This window comes from Chlorocebus sabaeus, chromosome 2 (assembly GCF_047675955.1).
Source record: "Chlorocebus sabaeus isolate Y175 chromosome 2, mChlSab1.0.hap1, whole genome shotgun sequence".
Lineage (NCBI taxonomy): Eukaryota > Metazoa > Chordata > Mammalia > Primates > Cercopithecidae > Chlorocebus > Chlorocebus sabaeus.
In genome coordinates this window covers 89858976-89885567 of record NC_132905.1, presented here as the reverse complement: position 1 = coordinate 89885567, position 26592 = coordinate 89858976, and positions in this window count along the sequence as shown.

The window sequence follows — 26592 nt, the reverse complement described above, 5'->3', positions numbered from 1 at the left end:
ATAAGTGCAAAGTGGATCCTAAAAAGTAGTTACATTACTATTGGGATAATGTCACATCACTAATTGAACAATGAAGTCATACTTCCCAAGCATTTTAACATAATAGGATATTTGTAACATTTAAAATACGCAGCAGAGAAGGGACGAAGAGCCTAGTGAACTTGTAGAAAGAGAGAAGTTTAAGTGCTACAATTGTCTCAAGGTGCTAGAGCTTTCTAATAACTTGGCATCACATTCAGAAGGCTTAATTTTAAGAGATATTTATCCCAATGATTGCTGATTATAATGCTCTAATAGGTCCTGTACTTTGTGCTAAGACTACATTAATTAGAGTTTTTCTGAGGCTGTGTGATGGTTTGGAACCATCATGCCACTGGGACTCGGCCGCTTACCAGCTGGGAGCTGTTGGGAAGGTAATGAACCTTTCTGGATCCTAATTTCATAATCTTTAAAATGAGGAGAATGCCGGCTTTGTCCACTTCATGGAGTTCTTGTGGGGCCCAGATGAGATAATGGTGCTGAAAGTGCTTTGTAAAATTGTGCTGATCTGTGAAGTTAACCATTGTTATTTCATGGTGGGTTCATTTTTTGAAGTCAGAGAAGGGAGCCAAAACTAATATCCACCCTACATATTGTGTCACACAGGACTTTTCTGTGTGTAGTTATGTTTGGATGGGACATGATTTGACTCATAGTCTCTCTGAATCTATGTGTTATTGAGTTAGAGACACAATAGGCAACAAGTTGATGCAGCCGTGCGTAAAGATTACGATACCAAGAACTGGCTGGGGATTGCAGACTTTAGGTGTTCTGTAAAGGAAAGTGTCTCAAAATGTGCATGAAGCTTTTGGGTATGGCTCAAGGTTGAAATAAGGGACAAGAGTCAGGTTTATAGTTTGGATGACTGAGAGATGAAAATATTCTTGGTTCAGTCGAACTCTTTGTTGAAGTTAAACTGGTTTTGGGTACCTCAGAAATGGCGGAATTCCTGGTCAGAGCTGGACATACCAAAGAAGATGGGCTGTCATTTACTTATCATCTCAGTAGTCTGGTCATTCACCTGTATGAGCAAAAATGTACCAATCTACTATCTTTTCTATGAAACAGGGTCCCGCTCTGTCACCCAGGCTGGAGTGCAGTGGCACGATCTTGGCTCACTACAACCTCTGCCTCTTGGTCTTATGCAATCCTCCCACCTCAGCTTTCCGAGTAGCTGGGGCTACAGGTGGGCCCACTATGCTCGACTAATTTTTGTATTTTTTGTAGAGATGGGGTTTTGCCATGTTGTCCAGGCTAGTCTCGAACTCCTGAACTCAAGCGATCCACCCACCTTGGACTCTGAAAATGTTGGGATTACCGGCATGAGCCATTGTGCCTGGCCCATGTGCCATCTTTTTTTTTTTTTTTTTTTTTTAAAACATGGAGTCTTACTCTGTTGCCCAGGCTGGAGTGCAGTGGTGCGATCTCGGCTCACTGCAAGCTCCGCCTCCTGGGTTGGGTTCCTGCCATTCTCCTGCCTCAGCCTCCCGAGTAGCTGGGACTACAGGTGCCTGCCACCATGCCGAGCTAATTTTTTTTTTTTGTATTTTTGTAGAGATGGGGTTTCACCCTGTTAGCCAGGATGGTCTCGATCTCCTGACCTCGTGATCCACCCGCCTCAGTCTCCCAAACTGCTGGGATTACAGGCATGAGTCACCGTGCCCGGCCCCATGTGCCATCTTTTGTTCTTTTTTTTTTTTTTTTTTTTTTTTTGAGATGGAGTCTCGCTCTGTTGCCCAGGCTGGAGTGCAGTGGCCGGATCTCAGCTCACTGCAAGCTCCGCCTCCTGGGTTCACGCCATTCTGCTGCCTCAGCCTCCCGAGTAGCTGGGACTACAGGTGCCCGCCACCTCGCCTGGCTAGTTTTTTGTATTTTTTAGTAGAGACGGGGTTTCACCGTGTTAGCCAGGATGGTCTCGATCTCCTGACCTCATGATCCACCCGTCTCGGCCTCCCAAAGTGCTGGGATTACAGGCTTGAGCCACCGCGCCCGGCCCATGTGCCATCTTTTAAGGGCAGTGAAAGCATATATAATGTGTTTTGAGAAAGATACATGTTTTCCTGAATATGTAAAAGTAACTTAAATAATTATAAATTTATTTCCTAACAAAATATGGAAAAAGTGACTTATACATTTTGAGACCTTGAAACTTTGGAAAAAACTCTGTTTGATGAAAGAACAAGGAAACAGGCCATTTGTTGAAGAAACAATATTGAAAGCTTTTTAAGCAGCACTTCTTTGACCTTGTTAAGTTTGAACCATCCACCTCAATCTAACATTGGTATTTGGCTGCTGGAAATGCTTGGCAGGTAGAGTGTTTTGGTTTCATTTGATATTCTAGTATACTATGTGCCTAATTTTCCCCCTGAACTATAGAGCTTTAGATTCGGTGGGCCCCACCCAAATTTCAACACCAACCAAGTTTTTGTATTAAGTTTACAGTGGAAGATTGTTTGGACAAATAATTCATACCCTTTGATGGGAAAGGAGGAGCTCTTTCAGGAAAGGGATTGTGTGTGTGCCAGGTACAGGGGCCCTAGACCTCAATTCACCAGTGCATTAACCTGTCCATTAAAGGGATTGCATTTTTATTAGATCCTGTCAAGCTGTTGATTGAAAAAATAAAAGCGGCCTTTGAATTTTTTACCAGCTGTGACAGGATAGAGATGGCACAACCAAAGAAAGGGCTGGAAACTGAACAGTTAATGTTAGCATTCTTCTCCCAGCTCATTCTGCAAGAACAACCACCCATTTCCTCAATTAATCTGGCCGGGACTGGCCCTGTGCATTACATAAGGTGGGCTGTGCCTCCCTGTTAAGATAGAAGGGCCTTAAAATGCTTATTTTCTGCATTTCCATTCTACTTTCCTTGCAAGTCTCCTCCAAGGAAGGCACAGGTAGCAGCAGCAGTGTGGTGGAAGGGGATGGCAGTGATAAGTTTAGGAAGGTGAAGTGGTATAACTTTAAAAGGATAGGACTTAGCAAGGGCCTCAGGAATTTAGGGCAAAAGAAGACACCAATTAGGGGGTCGTGGAGGAGTTCTGAAAAGGGCTAATAGCCATGGAAATGGGAAAGGGTCAGAAATTACCACGAACATCACGTAGTTCGTCACCTAAATATGACAAGCCCCTGTTGCATTTTTAAGCCGGAAGCGCCACTGATACCCTCCAAGAGTCATTGTACTCCTAGAAATAAAGGGCTATGCAAGAAGTCTTTCCTACAGTAGTTGGTGGGTTCCCAGCACTTTCATTCCTTGCACTGATTAGACTTATACATTACATGTAAAGTTCTAATTTCTAACTTTCCATATTTCTCAAGGCAGCAACTTGTGCATGCATTGCTTGGAGGAAATTTTTTGCAATAATCATATATAGCAGCTTTTTATAAATAGGAGGAGCAATCTGTTATAAATTTGGCTGCTTTCCAGGTTTTAACAATCAGTTCTTTTTCTGTTATGTCAGTATGAAGCTTATTCTGACTGAGGGTGGGGTAAAGTGAATCAATATTATTTTAACAAAAAACAAATAATTTATTACAAGCATGTCTTAATCACAAGGATAAAATTTATAGGCAAAACGGTTCTCCTCTGTCACAATGGTTTTGTTTTGATTTGTGGTTTGTATAAATGGAATGATTAAATTGAATCTGAACTGGAAATTGTGATTTAAATTCTGTCAACCTGGTCTGTCTGTAAAAAGTGGTTCTTATTCCAAATAAAATGTTCTTCAGATCTGAGAATGAAACAAACACCATTTTAAAAGTTTCTTAAAACCCAACAATCAAGTTGTTTGGGATCTCCTTTTATTCCAATTTCTTCTGTTACTAATGAAAAATTTCAGGGTGCTTAATAAGAATCAAGTCACCAGTTATATCATTTGCTACAAAGGAGAGCAGGGGGACCTCCTGCCAGGAGGTGGAAGGTCCTGGCCAGTGCTCTTGCTGCAACAATTGTGAGAAAACAGATACAATTTAAATTTACAAAAGGCATATTTTTGTAGGCACAGATCTAAGAAAGCAAGGAGGGAATCCTTTTAGGATGAACTAGCAATTACCAACTATTCTCCACCCCTCTGGGGTCACTGACCAATTCTGGGTATGAATGAGAAACAAACAGTTGGATAGTCTCCCTATCAAGACATTTTTGGCTGCACTGGTGGGAGGATAGAGAGCTAAGGTCAACATCTCTGAAGGGAAAACCTGAAACTCCCGGGATCTTTCATGGCTGAAGAGCCAAAGACCCCACCAGTATCACCACGAACCCTAGAATTCCCATATCACAGAAATGGAGGAAAAGCAGAGGTATAATGAGCCTTACAAAAACCAAAACCTAGCCCATTTTCAGCTTAACCCATGGTTGGATTGAAATGATCAGCCCTTTACAATATCCACTTAATAGAGGAAAGAAAATTCTCCTTAATGGATGATAAACTCACCCTGGAATGTTTGCAGTTTTTAATGTCTGGAATACAATAGAAAATTATAAGACACGCAGAAGTATTGATTTTCGTGATAGAGCCTTGCTCTGCTGCCCAGGTTGGAGTACAGTAGAGTGATTGTAGCTCATCGCAGCCTTGACCTTCTAGGCTCCAGTGATACATCAGCCTCCCAAGTTTGACTTCTGCATGTTTTATGATTTGGCTACAAGAGAAAAACAGATAAAAAGACCCACAGATGATCAAATATTAAAATTAGCAGAACCATTCTGGGCAACATAGTGAGACCCCATCTCCACAAAAAAATTTAAAAATTAGCTGGGCATGGTGATGTGTGCCTATAGTCCCAGCTACGTGGGAGGCTGAGGCAGAAGGGTCACTTGAGCCCAGGAGATTGAGGTTGTGGTGAGCTGTGATCACACGACTGCACTCCATCCTGAGTGACAGAACAACACCCTGTTTCATAAAAATAAAATAAAAATAAAAATACTAGATAAGGACTTAAAGCTAACTATGATTAATATGCTTGAAAATAGAGAAAATAGACAAAACGGATAAAAGGATAGACTTTTGCCACATACTAAAAGTCTATAAGAAAGCAAATGGATATTCTATAATGGGATATTACAATATCTGAGATTAGGAATATATTGAGCTTAGCAGTTAATTGGACACAGCAGAACACAGGACCAATGAACACTTAGGGTCAGATTAAAAAAAATAGATATGTAAGACCCATGTCAAATATGCTGAAAAGGTCGAATATATACAAAATTGAATTCCCTGAGTGAATGGAGGAAGAAAATGTAGCTGAAAAAATTTTTAGTGATAATGGCTGAGAATTTCACCAAACTAAACCCTTAGATTCAAGAAGCACTTCGAGGCCAGGCACAGTGGCTCATCCCTGTAATCCTCGGACATTGGGAGGCTAAGGCAGGTGGATTGCCTGAGCCTAGGAGTTCAAGACCAGCCTGGGCAATATAGTGAAACCCTGTCTCTCCAAAAATACAGAAAATTAGCCAGCCATGGTGGTGCATCTGTAGTCCCTGGTACTCGGGGAGTTGAGGAGGGAGGATTGCTTGAGCCCAGGAGGTGGAGATTGCAGTCAGTCGAGATCACACCACTGCACTCCAGTCTGGGCAACAGAGATCCTGTCTCAAAGGAAAAAAAAAGAAGCACATGGGATTTTGAGTGATAGAAATACAAACAAAAACATACCTAGAAACATCATAGTAAAACTGCTGAAGGCCGAAGTAAAAAAATCAAACCTTAAAAACAACTTGAGCTTCATCCATATCCCTGCAAAGGACATGATCTCATTCTTTTTTATGGCTGCATAGTGTTCCATGGTGTATATGTACCGCCTTTTCTTTATCCAGTCTATCATTGATGAGCATTTGGGTTGGTTGCAGGTCTTCACTATTATAAATAATGCTGCAGTCAACATGTATGTGTATGTGTTTTTATAGTAGAATGATTTCTGATCCTTTGGGTACATACCCAGTAGTGGAATTGCTGGGTCAAATGGTATTATTTCTCTTTCTAGATCCTTGAGGAATTGCCACACTCTCTTCCACAATGGTTGAACTAATTTACACTCCCATCATCATGCTCAACAAACTAACACAGGAGCAGAAAACCAAACACCGCATGTACTCACTGTTAAGTGGGAGTTGAACAATGAGAACACATGGATACAGGGAGGGGAACATCACACACTGGGGCCTGTCGGGGGTGGGGGGAATGGAAGGGAGAACATCAGGACAAATACCTAATGCATGCGGGGCTTAAAACCTAGATGATGGGTTGAGGGGTGCAGCAAACTGCCATGGCACATGTATACCTATGGAACAAACCTGCATGTTCTGCACGTGTATCCCAGAACTTAAAAAAACAAAACAACTTGAGAAAAAGACACATTACCCTTCAAACAGCCATGGCAAAACTGACAGCTGAATGCTCATGAGATGCAGTGGCATCCAGAGGGCAACAGAAATGTTTCAAGTGAAGAAAAAGAAAACCCGCCACACAAATAGAATGAAGAATATTTTCAATCGTGAAAGTGAAGGGAAGGTACTTTTAGACAAATAACAGCGGAGGGGATTCATGGCTAGCAGGTCTGTACTGAAAGAAAACCTTTTTTTCTTCAGGCAGAAGGAAAACAATTCCACATGGTTGCACGAAGAAATAAATATACTAGGATGAGTAAGGGAGAGGTTAAATAGAAGTAGTTATTGATTGTACAAAGCAATAGTTGTAATGTCTCATGAAGTTTAACACTGATACGATAAAGGTGTACAATAGCAGTAAAGCAAAAGAAGTGGCGAGGCAAATGGAATCAGACAGCTCTAAAGTTCTAGTAAAATTGGTGATAAAACAATGCTGTGTATATGATTGTGATAAATCAAGAAAGCATGTTGTGGTCTGGTGCAGTGGCTCACACCTGTAATCCCAGCACTTTGGGAGACCAAGGCAAGTAAATCACTTGAGGACAGGAGTTCGAGACCAGCCTGGCCAATGTGGTGCAACCCCATCTCTACTAAAAATATAAAAATTAGCTGGGTGTGGTGGTGGACGCCTGTAATCCCAGGCTGAGGCAGGAGAATCTCTTGAACCTGGGAGGCGGAGGTTGCAGTGAGCCAAGATTGCACCATTGCACTCTAGCCTGGGTGACAAGAGCTAAACTCCATCTCAAAAAAAAAAAAAAAAATTGTAATCTTTAGGTTAATCATTAAAAAGTTAGTAAAAGAAGACATAACATGTTAATAGTAACAAAATAAATAGAAAAATAAAAGTATTTGATTATCAGAAAGTAAGGGAAGAACTCACATTTGATGTGTGCTTTTTGCCTATGCTCTAGGTGCTTTGAGCTGGGTGTTCCTGGTGATTCTTAACATTTTTGTGATGCACCTCTGACTATTTCCATTTGGTAAGTGAAACAACCGAGTTTGTTCGGCAGCAGGACATACTCTAATTTGCTTGAGTATACATGGAACTTAGTATAGAATGTATTGGGTACTTCAGACCCTTGTAAGGGTAGAAAGTCTGTGATGACCATCTGCCACCTTCACAGGGCAGAGATACCACAGCTTTTACCACTAATGTGGAGACCTCTTTTGCTGATGCTCCCCAAAGCTGGAGGCTTCTATTTCCTCTCCCACAACAGAAATTGTGGGGCACTCATGCTTGTCCACATTGCTTTCCACTGCTTTGAAGTCTCTTGGAAGTGCGTCAGATCCGCAAAGCCTGGATCACATATCAGCAAACTCGATGCAAGGAAGGGTTGGGAAATGAGGTTCTGGCTTATTCCTAGGGGAGGGAGGACCCGTAAGGGAGAGATAGCCCTAAACACAGGCAGAGTGTTTAAGAAGTGTTGGTGTGTGTCTGCGTGTGGGTGCCCAAAGCATGACAGATGTTCACAGGATGTGAAGTGCCTGGATGCTGAGTGCCATCCTGGGGTCTCAGAGCCTTAAGTGATGGCTTGGGGTTGGAGCCCAGGACTGTTGGCTCAGGAGTGTGCGAATTACTTTAAGCTGTCATTCATCTGACCCCTTCTGGGTTTTTTGAGAGACACTACATGTAATGCTATTAGGAGGAGGACAGTACTTGCTGGTATTTTCAGGACTGACAGGCTAGGGCTTGAGCTGGACAGTGGGCTCAGAAGGCACCCAATCTGGCTGTCTGTGGTGGGCAGGCCCTCAGCTTGCATTCCTGCCAAAACTTGGCATTTCAGGAGCAATGCCTTTAGAAGCTTCCACATCAGTTCACTAACAGTTCCTCACCTCTCAAGTACCTTCTGTTTTCTATCCAACTGGCTGTGTGTGAAAGAGATTCCAAAGACACAAAAAGGATTCTAGATTTCTAAGAATTAACAATGAACCGAGGGATAATGACATTTTTTTATGGCTCAATAACAAAATCTCACCCTAGACAGAATGACAAAGGAAATGTAAGTAGTCAACCATTGGTTCTGATTGTGTGCGTGATTATTTTAACCGACATCACATAGTTGTAAACATGAATTTGATAAACCCATCTTTAAGTCGTGTAGATAATAAGGAAGAATATTGAGGAGAGAGGTTTTAGAACAGATGGATTTCCTCCTGCCTTTTTTTTTTTTTTTTTTTTTTGATAAATAACGACCTGCATTTGCAGAGCACTTGGCTATTTTCAAGATGCTTTTCCATGGAGCTTCTAACTTGTTCCTCCCAGCGCCTGCAGGTGGGCAGCGTAATCCCATTTGACATAGAACGAAAGCAACTGTAGGTATGAGAGAGCACTCTAATGTTACGTAACAAGGGGACACTTTGCTTTCTCGTCTTTATACGAAGTGTATTATCTTTTTATTTTGGTCTATGTTTTCTTCTTGGGATTAGAGGGTATTATCAGTGAGCCACTGGTGGTTTGTCAGCCTTTCAACAGACATATTTATTTTTATAATGAACAAATTTGCATATTCTATGTCAGATCAATATATTAGTGTTTTCTTATTTTTATTGCATAAGGGTCATCATGTGCTGCTTTTAATTGACATTAGTATCAAAGCCATAGCAGGGATCAATTAAAGAAACTTTCTGAGTTTCAGTCATAAACCACTGGAGGTCTGGTCACCATGAATACATGTTCTGGGTTTATTACATGGTTAGAGTGACTCTGATTGTTAATATAGTAAAGATATATGTTCTTGCTCTCAAAAACTGACTCAAAATAATGAGAAAAATGATAAATGTGAAAGCCATTTCCTTTAAGGACGTTTTCAGTATGAAGTCTTGCTGCTCTCCACTTCCTTTTATTTGTTTGGTTTTTATTGGTTTAAGGCAAGAGAAAGAGGGACAGAAACATAAAACATGGTTTGAAAAGAGGGAAGAGTGAGAAGGATAACAATGAGAAGGGGCAAAAACAGTGTTGAAAAGGAACAGGAGATCCAGTTACTTCCCAGCTAAGCCTTGGCTTAGTTAATATTATATAGTATTGTTATATGTTTCCAGGGCACCAAAAGCATAGCTTGTTTTTAGTCAGTAAAGATATTCTGACAGGGTCCCTTACCTCTAGGGAAATAACTACCCAATGAAATAAAACATGCAATTCAAGAGGCATAAGTAACGGCTTAAAAGAAATCACCTATAAAGGTTTCATTGATGAAACTAGTTGGAAGACATTTTCATATTTTACATCATAGGGACCACATCACTTGGGCAATCCCAGCTGTACTTTCTGTTGAGTGAGATAATGTGTTTTCACACCTACACTCTTGCACATTTAGACCTGTAGGCTTCCTTAGGTGCCTGCCTTCAAGAGGACTTATTTGTCCTGCTCATACGGTGGGTGTGTTCAAGAACAGTGCCCATGCCCTGAAACTGACACCTATTAGCAGTGCAGACCTGAAATGCTTTAGGTCAGAGGCCAGCAAGTAGCACCTGTGATTGATTTTGGATAGCTGAAAATATTTCCCTGCATTTGGAGTGAGCCTAGAGTCTGGTCTCCTTTAAAAGGAGTAATGTTCATATCAAATCTAAGAGTAGGCATTGGCAAACTATGGCCAGCAGACCAAACCCAGCCCTCTACTTGTTTTTGTAGATAGTTTTGTAAACGATTTGGAACACAGTCACATGCATTGTTGTTCATGTGTTGTTTATGACTTTTCTCATGCTACAAGAGTGGAGTTGAGTAGTGATGACTGAGAATGTATGGATGACAAAGCCTAAAGTACATAGCATCTGGTTCTTTACAAAAAATTGTTCCCATTGCCCTGTCCTGTGTGCCAGCTTGAGAGACTGCAGACATGCAGGGCAGCTGTGGGGGCTGGCTGTTGCTGAGACTCTCAACATCCCCCACTGCAGTTTTTGCTCTCTTTTTGGATGTATTAAAAAACGAACAAACAAACAAATAAAACAAGCAAACAAAAAAAACTCCTTCAAATAGCTAGGTCCGCTAGCTTTCTTAGAATTCGTTGCAAATGATGTATCCCTGCACATAAGTGGTCATTAGGTGACAGTGCTAAAGACATTATTGTAAGTGGTTCAATGTAATGTTCTTGCAAGTTTTCTGTAGGTCTAGATTTTGTCAAACTAAAGCATTTAACAATAAAATGAGAACTAACTTGAATTTTATCCTCAAAACACACATTCACCTGGTTACAGAGATGTACATAGAACAATATTCATTATAGTGCTCTTCGATGAGAAAAGATGAATAGATATAAATGAATATAAATGAATGAATAGATATAAATAGATATAAACTGTTGGGGTGTGACTGATATTAATTGTGGCTAATGGGGTACATTCATTCACCGTGGATGACTATGCAGCTGCAAAAACAAAGAGGATGCCGTTTTCTAACTCTTGGAAGGTCAAAATATTAAATGTAGAACAGTTTGCTTCCATTGGTATGGAAAGGAGGGAAGGGCACAATGAAATGTATAGAAACAGGTATACATTTTTTTTTCCAATAAATATTAAATCTCTGGGAAGTTATACAGAAAACTGTTGCCTCCAGAGAGGGGACCTGAATGACCAAGAAAGAGGATGAGGCAGGAGACACTTTTCTACATAATGCTTTCTACCTGTTGAGTTTTGAAACATATGAGCAAATTACCTCTTCAAAAAATATTTCAAAAAGAGAATTTTTTTGAAGCAAAAAAGTGTAGGTGTGTGGCTCCTATCGAATTATGCAAATGATGAAACTGACTGATGTCAACGTCTGATATGGTTTGGGTGTGTCCCCACCCAAATCTCATCTTGAATTGCAGCTCCCATAATTTCCACATGGGAGGGTCCCGGTGGGAAATAATTGAATCATAGGGGCGGTTTCCCCTATAATGTTCTCGTGGTAGTCAATAAGTCCCATGAGATCTGATGGTTTTATAAGGGGAAACTCATTTCTCTTGGTTCTCATTCTCTGCCAGCCGCCATGATTGTGAGGCCTCCTCTGCCACATGGAACTGAGTCCATTAAACCTCTCTTTCTTCATAAATTACCCGGTCTCGGGTATGTCTTTATCAGCATCGTGAAAATGGACTAATAGCATCCTTGTCGGTAAAAGTAGATTGAGCCCATGGCTGACCCAGAGCCCTGGCTACTCAGAAGGGAGCTCAAGGTGGAATGAGGGCTTTGCTGGTGACAGAGATGAAATGACAATCATTGTCTTTTTAAAAATTCACTGACTCTGCTGGCAAAATACATACATACATACATACGTACGTACATACGTACATCAATAAGCCGACTTTAATCAGAAGCAAACATCAGCTAGTTAATGTGCCTGACCTTCTCCTTTGCTTCTCATGGTCCGCTGATGGCTGCTTAACCTGACTGATGAGTAGGTTAATGCAATTACAACCACTGAAAATTCTTATGGAATTAAGGGGTATATAAATATATTGCTTACATTTTAATTATTAAAGCACAGATTTACTGATGACCTATGCCCACTGGTGGGTTTCTATTGCTCAATCTCACCCCAGGGACCATTTTTAGTACCTTGATGCGGTCATTCAGGGAAGCTTTCATTGGTATTTGATCTTGTAAGCTTTTTTCGTCTTCTGCCATATTGATGACAATTCCCTAGACTGGAATATTAGGACATTACTCTTTAATGTCCTAAACTTTTTCCGATGCAAATATTCTACCTAAAGTAATTCACACTTATCATACAATTTGAAAATAATTATATTAATCAAGTTTTAAGAAAACCTTTTCGTTGATGTATACTGGCAGAAAAGTGCCCACATTATAAGCATATAGCACAATGCATTTTCGTAGACCAATCATTACTGTAACCAACTCCAGCTCAAGAAAAAAAATTGCTGGGGGCATCTGGAAAACTTCCTTAGAGCCCTTGCAGTCTTCACCTATTGGTCTCTCCTAATCACAACCATATCCTAATAGCAGTGCCAGGTTTTGCCTGTTTTTGTACTTTCTACAAATGGAATCCTACAAAATGTGTAGCTTTGTGATTGGCTTCTTTTGTCTATCATTATGTATGTGAGGTTCATCTACACTGTTGCATAAAATTATAGATTGTGTAGCCTCATTGCTGTGTAGACTCCTACTTAGTGACTATAGCATGATTTATTTGTCCTTCCTACTGATGGCATTTAGGTAATGTATTAGTTCCTTCTCACGCTGCCATACCCGAGACTGGGTAATTTATAAAGAAAAAGAGGTTTAATGCACTCACAGTTCCACATGGCTGGGGAGGCCTCACAAGCATGGTGGAAGGTGAAGGAGGAGCAAAGGCATGTCTTACCTGGCAGCAGGCAAGAGAGCATGTGCAGGGGAACTGCCTTTTATAAAACCATCAGCTCTGGCAAGACTTACTCCCTATCATGAGAACACCACGGGAAAAACCCGCCCCCATGATTCAGTTACTTCCAGCTGGGTCTGTCCCATGACACATGGGGATCATGGGAGCTACAATTCAAGATGAGATTTCAGTGGGGACACAGCTAAACCGTATCAGGTAATTTCCAGTTTTTGGCTATTTTGAGTGGTGCTACTGCAAACACTCTTGTACATGTATTTTGATGAAAGCTCCTACACATCTCCGGTAGACATTTCTAAGAGTACAGTTTCTGAGTTAGAGGCTGTGCATATGCTGAGCTTTAGCACAGTGGTTCTCAAGATTGCACACGCATCAGAACCACCTGGGGGGGTTGTTAAAACACAGATCTCTGGGAAACACCTGGAGTGTTTCTGATTCAGTAGGTGTGGAGTAGGGCCCAAGAATGTGGGCTTCTGGCAAGTTCCAGGTTGTGCTTTTGCTACTGGTCCGGGGACCACATTTTGAAGACCTCTGCTTAGCATATACTGCCAAACAGTTTTCTAAAGTATTTGTACCAATTTACATCCCCACCAGCAGTATATGTGAATGTCAGTTGCTCTGTTGGGTATTTGCCTCTTTTTAAAATTTTAGCCACTTGGATGGAAGTATAATGTCTCTCCTTGTGGCATTTCAGTGATGACAAATGAAAGTGAGCTCCTTGCCATATATTTATTGGCTGTTAGGATATTGTTCTATGTGAAGTAGGTATTAAAGTCCTTTGCTTATTTTTCTATTGTTGTCTTTCATTTTCTTATTGAATTGAGTTGTAGAAATTCTTGTTTCCTCCTCCTCCTCCTCCTTCATATTCTCCTCCTCCTCCTCCTTATTTTTATTTTATTTTTTATTTTTTTGAGATAGGGCCTTGCTCTGTCACCCAGGCTATAGTGCATAGAATAATCATAGCTCATTGCAGCCTTGACCTGTGCTCAAGCGATCTCCTGCTTCAGTCTCCCAAGTAGCTGGGACTACAGGTGCACGCCACTGAACCCAGCTAAATTTAAGAACATTTTTTTCAGTGGGGACAAGTTCTCACTATGTTACCCAGGCTGATCTCAAACTTTTGAGCTTAAGTGATCCTCCAGCCTCGGCCTCCCAAAGTGCTGATTACAGGTATGAGCCGCGGCACCAGGCCAGGCATTCTTTATATATTCTAGGTGTCAGTTCTTTGTTGGAGACATGTATTGCAAGCATCTTTTTCTGCTCTATGGTTTCTTTTCACTCTCTTAGTACTGATAAACAGAAATTCTTAATTTTAATATAGTCTATCTTTTTTTTTTTGTTTTAAGATTAGTGCTTTTTGTGTTATTTAAGGAATCTTTGCCTACTCCAAGGTCATAAAGATACTGTCTTATGTTTTTCTTTAAAATATTTTTTTTTTTCTCCTCTCATATTTAGATTCAAAATCATCTGGATTTGATTTTAGGATTTAGCAGAGTTTTAGTAAGAGATTTTCATATGTTAAAGTAATCCTCCTTAGAACAACCCTGTTTAAAATTCACCTATTTGTATCTCTTTTTAGTACTTTTTAAAAAGACCAACGCCACATAACAACTTTTAGAAAATTAAAGAGCTTGTTTTTTTTTTTAAACCTACAGTTGTATTGAAAGCAATACTTCAAATAATAAATGCTTTATATTTATTCAGGATAAGCTTATTTTCAACTGAGCCAAATTTAAGGCAGTTATTAAAACTTTTAAGTAACATAAAGCACTTTTTTCATCTTGTGCCAAAACTATAATGCCTGCAATAATTTATATTTAATTTTTAATACACTTATCTATCATGAGTAATTATGTGGGCTGCTCACAGTATTCCATTCTCTGTTATGTGGTTTTTCTGAAGACTGTGGTTTCTTTGTGTAGCTACTGGGAATTATTACCTTGCTGATGAATTTCTCTTCTGAAGAGATATCAACTATAAGTTTCTGTGCAGTATTTTTTCACTTTAACTTACAAAACAGGTACAGTGTCTGGATACTCCCTTTACTTCTTAAAGGTTTAGGAACAAAGAACTCTGTGTTTAAAGAAGTATTTTAGCAAGACTGTGTTGCTTTGTGATAAATACCTTTGAAATTGGCCAAAATAATTGATTAAAATCACCTTACATGTTTTGGCATGTCATTTTGAATAGCCCACTATCTTTTGCCAACAGTGTACTTGACTAGTTAAGAAAGCCCCATCGTATTTGGTGGTCAGACTGGTCATGTCATTTTATACCTACAAGATGTGTAGCTTTGTGATTGGCTTCTTTTGTCTATCACTATGTATGAAATTTGGCTTAGAAGTTAGACAGCAGATAATTAAGAACTTTTAGAAAGGTTAAAAAATATACACCAACTGTAAGGTCTATTACTCAGCCTTCTTGTTCTTGCTACCAAGAAACAAATTACTTTGGAATAGAAGCTCCATGTGGGCAGGCACTTTTCTTGTTTTGCTCACCGCTTCATCTCCATCATTGAAAGCAAAGCAGTGTTTAGCACATTGCAGATGCTCAATTAATATTTCTGAATTGAAAGTAGAAATGAACCAATTATTATGCCTCTAAAGGATGGAATGCAGTATGTATGGAGTTGGGGGCTGATCAGTGGCTTCCATCTATGCCCTCTTTCATCTTTGATTCATTCTAAGAGCCTTCTGGAGACAGTATTCAGGTGTAGGAGTACTGGATATTTTCTATGCCAGCCATTTGCAGCCTTAGACTTTGGAGGATGTGTAGATGTATACTACTTTCTCCTTTGTGTTTTGTGGCCAATGACAGCCTGTTGACCTTGGGGAAATTATGGCCAGCTTATTATGGCAAATTATATATATACACATATATATATACACACACATATATGTGTATATATAAAATTTATGTACAATTTTATTTGTTTTTATTTATTTTATTTATTTTTAGAGACTGGGTCTCACTATGTTGCCTAGGCTGTGATCAAATGCCTAGGCTCAAAGGATCCTCTTGCTTCAGCCTCCCAAAGAGTTGGGATTGCAGGCATGAACCACTGCACCTGACCTATATATAATCTATAATGATTTATTAGATATTTATAGATTACATATTTTAATATCTTTATATAATATAATTTATAATATATTTAACATGTGTATATATAATACACATAATGTATATATTACATATAATATATACACACATATATTAAAGTGTTATATAGACTACTCAAAACACTAAAGAAATTTGCATTCAAGAATTTGCGTACTAGAATATTGTCTGTCCCTGAACATTACAAAAACTATAAGTAACTTTCCTTTGGTATCATACAGTACGAAAGAATAGCTTATAAATGTATGAGCAAGAAAACTTTCTTAATTAGACATATAACAGTGTTTTAATTATAAAGCATGCTGTAGGATTATTCTAAAGCTTCAAGTAGATCACAGTGACGATAATGATTGTAATATTTAAAATAAAGTGATCATCATAAATAGACTATTATCAGACACTTTTTGAGCTGTTTTGTACGTATTATTCACTTAATCCATAGATAGCCTTGTGGAAATATTATGATCCATTATAGGTGGGAAAAATGAGGCTCGCAGAAATTAGGCAACTTGTTGAAGTTGTAATGACACTAGCAAGTGGCAGAACCAGGTAAGGTGAATCCATGTTTGCATGACTTCAAACCTCTATGCTCCATTACTAAGCTAAACAAGGTGACTTTTGAGTATACAAGAGAAAGCTACTAGTTCGAAGAAAAGTTGCATTGGAAAACTCTTTAATAGAGACAGTGGGCTCACACCTTTAAAAAGTTCTTTGTTAGAGCTTTGAATAGAGGGAAGTGGCAGAAAAATCTAGTTACTTGTTGGAAAGAGTCATTCAGCGTGTGGTAACAAAATTTATTGAGCAACTATTGTGTGCCAGGTACTGAGCTTGGTGCTTAACATTGAATAGATCACAGGCCTTCCCTCCTGATTTTATGGCCTAAATAAGAAGTATTTCTCTGCACTTTGTTCTATTCTTCCCGAAGAACTCAAAAGGGAAATGAAAAAATTTGCTGAAAAATAATGTCTGTTGGATTTTTCAGTTTGGTAACTGTAAGTGGTTTCGTGAGAAGAATAGAATATTTTGGTCCAAGACATGAAATACATAGGACATGAGTGTGTAGTCATCTTTGAAGGAATATTTTCTGTCTTCTGCTAATTTTGGATTATTGTACAGTTATTTTCCTAAAATATTAAAACTGGTATAAAATGTTTTTAGAAGCCATCCAGTATAAATGTCTTCTTGCCCATCCTGCTTGTCTGAAGAAGCCTCAGAATTAGATAGATTTCCTAAGGACACTGACAAAGAGCACAGAGAAAGAAAAGAGCGAGAACAAACTCCAGCCCTTTTCTGATAATGTCATAACTGATCAATAACACTGTGCACTCCTTGTCATGGGCCATCATGGGAAATTAGAGCCGGCAGCTGGAAACTGTTCACATAGATTTTCTATTTTTCCTTTTAAGTAGGCTATATTAAGTCACACCAAAAAGAGCTGACATACTTGATATCCTTGCTACTGGGCATAAGAGCAATCTGCCTGATTTTCACACCTCTAGGTCACCTGACATGGACACTTTGTGGACATCTGGAGTTGGCCACCTTCCTCAGGCACCTGAGCAACTCCCTGTGCTTATCTTGCATTTATTTCATCCTGGAAAGGAATTCTGGCTTTTAGTTTTACCCTTCTCATCACCGCACATCCGTGGGCATAGTAGTAGGCAGTAACACAGAGCTACTTACCTCGGTTTACCCTGCCCCCGGTCCAGGTCCTAGTGAGCACTGAAACGTGATCACTGAGAAGATAAAAATGGACAAGAAGGGCCGACAAAGGAGAAAAATCAACCTCAGAATCATTAATGTGAAGGATTCACCTCTAAAACCAGAGCCTACAGACCAGGTGTCTCATATACTCACATTTTAAAAACCAGAGTTGCAATCCTATAGAAGCCTCTGGAGACAAGGAGGATTTGTCTGCAGCCAGATGTCTATTCAGGGTTGTGCTTGGCTGTCCCCAGAGGCCCTTTTCAGTGGGATCCATGCCAGTGGTGGGGGTATGTGGCACCACCATCTGAAAAATCAGCATCTGTGGGGCTACAAGGGTACGTCTAAATTATTCCACTGGTATTTTTCGTAAAAGGCATTTTTCAAAATATTAAGTTTATTTTAAAAGACATTTTATGTCTTTGTTTTTTGGTCACCATTTCTTGTCTTTTTCTGGGAGCTTGTCCATTTCTTTATCTCTTGTCACCATATGCATGATGTACTAACCAGGAGGAAAAAATGACGAGCAGAAAGAGTAAGCATTTAGCAAATTATCAAATGAATGGATCATTACTCCCAAAGAACCAGGCCTCCTGTAATTTTCTGACCGCATGTAATTTTCTTATAGAAGCCAGTTGACTCTTGGGAGCAAATGAAGCAATTGGGAACTTTGAGAATGATGAGTGTTGCCATGTGTTTAAGTCTGTGCTTTGGAATAAAACCACATTATCTCTTCCTCTGCTTTGTGAGTCTGAATCTATACTGAAATGTCCTTGGGGGATTGAATTCTGACTTAGATTATATTTAAGTTCAGTTTTGGAGAAGTTGGATTACATATTGCCTCCTAAAAGCATGAATGTAACTTCTAAAGTTTCTCTCTGACTCAGAAATGAGAGCTAAAGTTATTTTTAGAGATTACAGTTAAATGGAGACAGTGATCTATTGGTCTGATCCCTCTTTTTATGACATAACTCCTGAAATGTTGCATATTTTCATGCTTAGAAATACCCTCTAACTTTGTCATGTACTCTGAGGTTTGTATTGTACCTGTTCTTTGCTCTGTAAATCATGTAATGGCTGCTGTCCAAAAGCAATAAGGTCTGACCTGACGTCTGATCCACGGAATGAATGTCACATGGTTCATCTTGTGTCCATGAAAGGCTGGAGGAAATTGTTCTTCAGAAGTCAGCATTTTGGGCATGAGGCCACGAGAATCCTTACTCCACAGGAAGGTAGCTAGAGTGTCCGGATAACACTGAGGCTATCTGTCCCTTCACGCTTTAGACTTTCCCCAGCAGCCAGACTGTAAACCAAAGTGCTGTTTTCACCTGAAAGTCAGGGTGATTATGCACGTGGAGATTCAGTTCCTCAAGCACACGTCTGCAACACTGCCCACACCATTCGCCTACAAAGAGTGCAGGGATAGGACTGACTAACCAACCATCTCGAACCACAAATAAGGCAACTGCACTGTTTAAAATTCATCCTCGGGCTCCTGACTTTTAACATAAAGCAGAGAACTTTGAGAAACAGATTGTGCCTGCAGCCCATTATGCTGATAATATTGGGAGAATTGGCAGCAGATTGTTTTCCAATCAAAGTCAATGTCCAAGGCCAAGGCTAGAGGGGTGTGAGTGAAAGTGAATGCAACAAGCTTGATTAAAGAAGCTTAGAAAATCAGGAACAGCAGACTAGAATAGATGTGTGGGGGTGGGGGGCAGGGGTAGGGGCTTTTGAAAAATGGACAATAGTAAATTTTATATTCCTTTTCATTCCCTTTTACCTCCCCTTCCAACCCTTCCCCTCCCGCTTCCCCTTTTCCTCTCAGGTGACAGAGACAGTAAGTTGACTCCATTATCTATTTTCCCTTCCCCCCATTGTTACAGAACTCACATTTTAGCTGGGCACATGGGCTTCTCCTTTCCCCAGTATATTTCTCCCTCTCCTTTGTTGTCGGATGGAGATAACACAGGTAAGTTGTGGAATATGAACAGCCATGGCGAGGGTGCCTTCTGGCTAGTGCTTTTAAGGGGAAGGGACCCTCTTCCTTTCCTTTTGTCTGGTTCAAATGAGGAGATAATGAGCAATCTTAGACTATATAGATTAAGAGAAAGACCCTAAGGATGGCAGAACCACAAAGTATTAGAAGATCTAATAGAAGAAAAGCGCTAATAGAAGAAACAGAAGAATCCTAGGTCCTTGAAACCATGATACCTCCGTATCAGCCCAGGACCACATACACCCAGACTTTTATGTGAAACAGAAATGAACTCTTTTTGTGTATACCATTACTGTATTGGATCTCTTTGTGAGTAACTGTTCCAGTGTTCTACCACGTCACTCTCCCACTTGCTCCCCTCACTCCCCTCCCTCATCACCCCACTTCTTTATCCTTCCTTTCCACTTTCTGTGGGACTGACTGAAGAGTAGACCAGTGCCACTCACACTTGAGTTTGGATGATATCAGTAGGATGGACCTTCTTAAAAGGCACATGGCCAGACCCTGCCTATGGAGGTTCTGGTTTAGGATATCTTGGGTAGGGTGCAAGAATCTGCATTTCTAGCAAGACTCTCAGGTGATTTGGAGAAAGGTGGTCCAGGGGCTAAGATTCTGAGAAGTATGGAGGTAGGGTCTATGCATTCATCTGCTATGAAGTAGATGCTCAAAAAAGCACTGGTGAGAATTGGTTGCAATAACTCAGTAATATCTGCCAAAGCTGCACAGACTGAGCCCACATGATACTTAAACAACTGCTCCGTTGACTCAGCTGCCTTGCAAGCCTGAGATAATATAATGGTTTAAGCAACATTTAAACAACCACTACCACCACCAAATCAAGTATTTGGTACGATGTAGAAAAAAACAACTGATTGACCCAAATGTTCCATACTAATCGGTTGCTTTTGTATGATAGTTATATAACTTCAAAATGTGGAGGTTTGCTGTTTGGTAGTTTGTTTTCGAGGGGTAAAATTTGTTGGATAGTCACATGCTTCCTGAGGTTTTAAAACTATTCCTTTTGAATGGGAATAATCATGAAAGTCAGTGACTGCCATTGTTTAATTAAGATAATCCACAAACAGTTGAAGTATTCTGATGTGTTAAGCTTCATGGTAGGCACAAGGACTATAAAGATGAACTGGCTGGATAAAGAAAATGTGGCACATATACACCATGGAATACTATGAAGCCATAAACAAGAATAGTTCATGTCCTTTGCAGGGACATGGATGAAGTTGGAAGCCATTATTCTCAGCAAACTAACATGGTAACAGAAAACCAAACACTGCATGTTCTCACTCATAAGTGGGAGTTGAACAGTAAGAACACATGGACACAGGGAGGGGAACATCACATACCAGGGCCTGTTGGGAGTAGGGGGCAAGGGAAGGGAGAGCATTAGGACGGACCAATACCTAATGCATGCAGGGCTTAAAACCTAGATGACTGGTTGATCGGTGCAGCAAACCACCATGGCACATGCATACCTATGTGACAAACCTGCATGTTCTGCACATGTATCCCAGAACTTAAAAACAAAACAAAACCAAACAAAAAAAACAAAAAAAAGAACCAAACACAGTTCTGCCCTCGAGCTTCACATGTCAGCTTGCAGGAGGCGGACAAAGAGTCCTACTACTACCAACCCTGGGAGGTGTGTTCAGTAGTGACAGCCACAGGAAGCAGGTGGAAAAGAGGGTGACCTGACTCAGCCTGGGGATATCAGAGGTGGTTCCCCAAAGGAGGAGGTCACTGAGCTGGGCAGAAGTTGGTCTGGCCGAGAAGGTGGTCTCTTGATAGAAAGGGAGAGAAAACGGTGTATGTCAAGGTATGGGAAGAGCTCTGAGTGCCTACCTGGGGCAGTGGGAAAAAAGGATGGTGGATGAGAGTCCTCAGTTCATGAAAGGTGCAGAATTTATTGATGAAGAGTACAGAATTTATCCTGAGGCACCACTGGGGGATTTTAGTAAGAGAAACAAAGTTATCAGCTATCAATTACAGTCCATTATGGCAGAAGTGCCAAGGGTGGATTGCAAGGGAATAAGACTGGAGACAGGGTTACCAGGTAAACCAGGCTGAGAGCATCAGTTATGATCACAACTGTGGAAGAATAAGAGGAACATGAGATTTAAGTGGGAGAGGGCAGGCTTGGTGACTGGGATATGGTGAGAAGAGGAAGGAGTCAGAGATTATGTATGATTTCTGTCTTAGGCACTAGTTGAGTGGCTGTGCTAGTCATTGAAAAAGCAAGTAACAGAGGATGTAGAGGTTTGGGTTGAGGGCAGGGATGGGGGAAAAGTTGATGAATTTCAATTTAGAAGTGTCAAATTTGAGAGGCCTGTACTTTATCCAGAAGGCAATTTAGCTGTGATTTTGAATCACAGGAAGGAGATTTTTGTCTCAGGACATAGTTTTGGGAGTCATAAACATAAGGATGATAGCTGAACACGTGGACATGAAGGACTCCCCAGGAAGAATTTGTAATGAAAGTCAAGAAGAAGTCCAAAGAAGGAACTCCAAGCAGATTAAACAAGCAACTGCCCCAAGCTGAGGATGCTTTGACCCGGACACTTGCCCAACCCAAAGTCTGCAACACACTCTCCTCTGTGAGGCCGTCCTAATCACACTCCCCAGGAAGCAGTTGCCACGCCCTCCTTACTGTCTCTGAATCGCTGTTTCACAGGACCAGTGCAATAGACATCTTGCCACAACATGAGCTGCACATCTGTCTGTCACTTTGCAGGCTAGGTGGTGAGTGCATGTATTACTTACCCTGTGTCTCTAACATAGATCACTGTATCAGAACTGGGGCATCTACATGATAACTGTTCACTAATTGAAAGAATGATTCCGTTCCATTTATTTTCAATGCTGACCTTACAGCTGAGCTGTTTTAATGTTCATTGTTTTGAAAATTTTTACACACAATTTCTAATAGTAACCCTCAATGACATGTTGGGAAACACATTTTTCCTGTTCCTACTCTTCCTGCCTGTCCATCTAAGTTCATATCCTGGGCTTATCTGAAGTCTTAATATCTTATAAAAAAATTATTTGCTGATCTTTACTCGCAAACTTGGTATCTAAGTTCCAATCAAATTTATGGCTTTGGAGGTTCCTTTTCTTTCGCTTGTGACTATTGATGACATTGCTTTAGAGTCAATGTATGTGAAAGAACAACATTCAAATTTATGAAAATATGTTTTTTTTTTAAAAAAAAATTCCAGTTGTTTGTCTTTAAAAATGGCAAAAGAAAACAAAAGAATTGATTTAGAGGTCACATGAAAACTCTCTGTTTAATCTGTGGTTTAGCTTGGATTTTGAAGCTGATTTTATTTCCATTATGAATTGTTGGCAGTATTTAGTACTTGGCTTAGCATATTTTTTACACTTAGATATTTATTTATGCTTCCTAAAAGAGGGATTTACCAGTGAATATTTTTAAAAAACTGAACGATAAATGAATAATCTTTTTATTCATTTGGCGCACATATTAAAGTTCTATATTTAAAAAAAAAAACCTCATTACAAAGAGTTTAAATATCAGGATTGTGAACTTTCCTCTATTTTCAGAATGTAATCGTTTGCAACTTACTGTCTTTTGAAGGCAAGAAAAGGTATTCTATTTCGTGAATATTTGTGTATGTTTTTTGAGATTTTCTGAAGTGAATGTAGCATATCAAATTACATTTTTAATTTGAATAAGGAAAACTGGAGGTTTTAGTTCATTGGTCTCTAGGTCACAGGGTTTCTTGAGGGGTAGTTCATATACTGTCTGCTGCTATGTGAAGTGGTTTTTCAAATACTCAGGTGGGTTTTTCAAACACAGCATAGATCCATAGAATCAGAATTTCTGGGAGAGTGAGGCCAGGTATCTACCCTCTAGTACCCCAGGTGATCCGTTTGCTCATACAGGCTGAGAACCACTGCTTAGTACAGTGGTCCCAGGGACTGTGTGAGGACTCCATGCTGAGGCCACTGGACTGTCTTCAAGGAGCTGAGACAGGCATTTGCAACACAACCCAATACAAGGACAAGAGTAATAATGCTTTTCCCTGCAGCAATAGATCCTAGAACCATAGAACAGAGGTAGAATCACTGTATGTCAGCTGTGTAGGCTTTAGTCTTAAACTTGTAACTATGCTTTATGTCTGCACTTGTCATTATTTGTTTGATGCTCTATGACCATCTGGACTCCAAGCTCCTGAGTGCGTCGTTTATAGCCTCATCATGGAGCCTGGCTCACAGCAAATGCTCAGTGTGCCCTTATTTACTGATAGGCAGGAAGGCTATCTAGTTAGTTTGAGGCAAGAATCATAGAAGAGCTGCACACCTGCTTGTCCTCATTCACACACAGGCATACACCCCTTGCACACATCTTGAAATGCTTCTTCAAGAGGAGTTTGCAGGGACAATGATGACACTTCTTGTCTGCAGCTACTTATGTCAGAATGACTTTAAACCATTTTCTTATTTTATTTTCTTTTCTCATTTTCTTTCTTTTCTCATTTTCTCATTTCTCATTGCTACACGACGAACTTCACTCTGAGTAGAGTCGAGAGGAAAAACAACATGGCATGAGTCTGCATGAACACAGTTCTGTCCCTGGATGGAGGGGTTGTGGGTATAGCTATTTGGTTTCAAGTGTGACTCCAGCAAGGAGTGAGTTTACTGTAAACCAGGGTGGCTTCCTCTGAAAGACTGTTCCTGAAGCTGATGTCCAACTGCATGGGAGCTCTTCTGTTCTTGATTCCCGAAGCACTTTGCACCTTCCTTTGGTAGTTGCCAGTCTACTGTGTATTTGTTGTCTTATCCACCTTATCAAATTATGATTTATTTGAGAGCAAAATCTTCCCCAAGGTTACATGATTATGGCTGGATCTGGGACTTTGGTTTTGCAGCTCCACATCTTTCTATGCACCAAATTGTAACCTGACATGTGCTACCTAGTGTGCATGATTATTATTATCCTAAAGGGAACAGTGTCAGACAGTTTTTTGAATATATAGGTAGTTGAAAGCAGGTCTCTTGAGAATGGGAAATTATACAGAACATTTTTACTGGGAAGGGGAGAAAAGAAAGTTCTGGAGAGCAGGGCTTGGTTAGTGAGGCTGGTCTTGGGGAGGCGCCATCATGCAAGAAGGGTTCCACAGGCAGCAGAGGCCAACATAAAGATGATGAATGTCTTGATGGAGAATTATTGCTGTGTAGAATGGACAAGAAGAAGATATTGTGAATGGAGGCCAGAGAAGAGAAAGAAAACCCCACTGTTTTATTTATTTATTTATTTATTTATTTAATTTATTTGAGATGGAGTCTCGCTCTGTCGCCTAGGCTGGAGTGCAGTGGCATGATCTTGACTTGCTACAGCCTCTCCACCTCCCAGGTTCAAGTGATTCTCCTGCCTTAGCCTCCCAAGTAGCTGGGATTACAGGTGCACACCACCACACCCGGCTAATTTTTTTGCATTTTCAGTAGAGATGGATTTTGCCATGTTGGCCAGGCTGGTCTCAAACTCCTGACTTCAGGTGATCCACCCACCTTGGCCTCCCAAAGTGCCGTGATTACGGGCATGAGCCATCATACCTGGCCTCTGCTATTTGAAAATGTGGCCTCTTTCAATGTATTTGTTGCAAAGAGGCGGTTTGAGCTGATTAAGGGCTGTAAATAGGCTAGAAGCTCTTTGAAGTCTGGAATGGGGAGGCAAAATGAACAGATGGTCCACAATAAATAAGCCAACCCTGTTAATCCAGGACTTCTCTGGGCTGGCCTTCTTAGCCAACACCTGGCTCATGCCTATTGATCAGCGCCTAACTTTTTATTGAAAATACGTCACGCTTGTAATCCTAGCACTTCAGGAGGCTGAGACGGGTGGATTGCCTCAGCTCAGGAGTTCGAGACCAGCCTGGGCAACACGGTGAAACCCCATCTCTACAAAAATATGAAAGAAATTAGCTGGGCATGGTGGTGTGCATCTGTCATCCCAGCTGCTCGGGAGGCTGAGGCAGGAGAATTGCTTGCACCCGGGAGGTGGAGGTTGCAGTGAGCCGAGCCGAGATTGTGCCACTGCACTCCAGCCTGGGCAACAGAGCAAGACTCTGTATCTCAAAAAAAAAAAAAAAAATATGAATAGAGAAATGACACCATTTGAAATGTTTTCTGAGAGCTATTTATGTCAAGATGGTAGAGGAAAATGCAAAGCAAATGTACTATTTTAACATTTAATTTAATATGAAAATTTAAAATGAAAATATTGCAGTGAATTGATATCCTGTAATTCCTCCAACTTTATCAAAATGAATGCAGTTGTTCAAAATTTAGAGGAAATGAGCAAACACAGTTAAGCACAGAATTCTCAAAAGTCAAGTTGGAGTGTGTGCCTACTTGGCTGGTAAATTCATTTTTTCCTGGAAGATTGTACTAAGTTTCTCTCGTTGAGGTTTAACCCGTGGTATATCTGATTCTGTGAACTGGATAAAGTATCATTTAATACAACCTCATCTCTACTAAAAATGCTAATTTGATACAATTAGCATGCTGAAGAGCTTCTTAAAACACAGATTCCTATGCCCACCTCCAGGTATTCTGATTTTGTGGGCTTGGGGTTGAGCCCCAAATCAGCATTTTTCACAAAGCTGATTTGTTAACAAACTTTTAGGCAATGCAAATGCTGCTGTCAGTAGAACTCACTTTGAGGTTCCACAAGGATGTAATAGAGTTAGAAAATGCAGTTTCAAAGGAATAGAAGCTAGATGTGTGTTTCTCAGTCAAACTTATCATCATCAAGCCAACCACTATGATGATTATTAAGTTAATTCTGCTTTTAATTTTATATTTCTGAACAAAGAAAAGAAGGAGCATGCATTCCTATCAAATTTCTTTCCAGGACAGCTTGGCATTGAATCTGACTGCTTAAAATTAAAATTTTATTGATTCTTCATTTTATTAAATAAATGTTTTTTGAAGTTGCTTTAGCTGGAGGGAAAAGGGTTTTCTGTGCAATTTTACTGGACATCTATTGCTTATTTG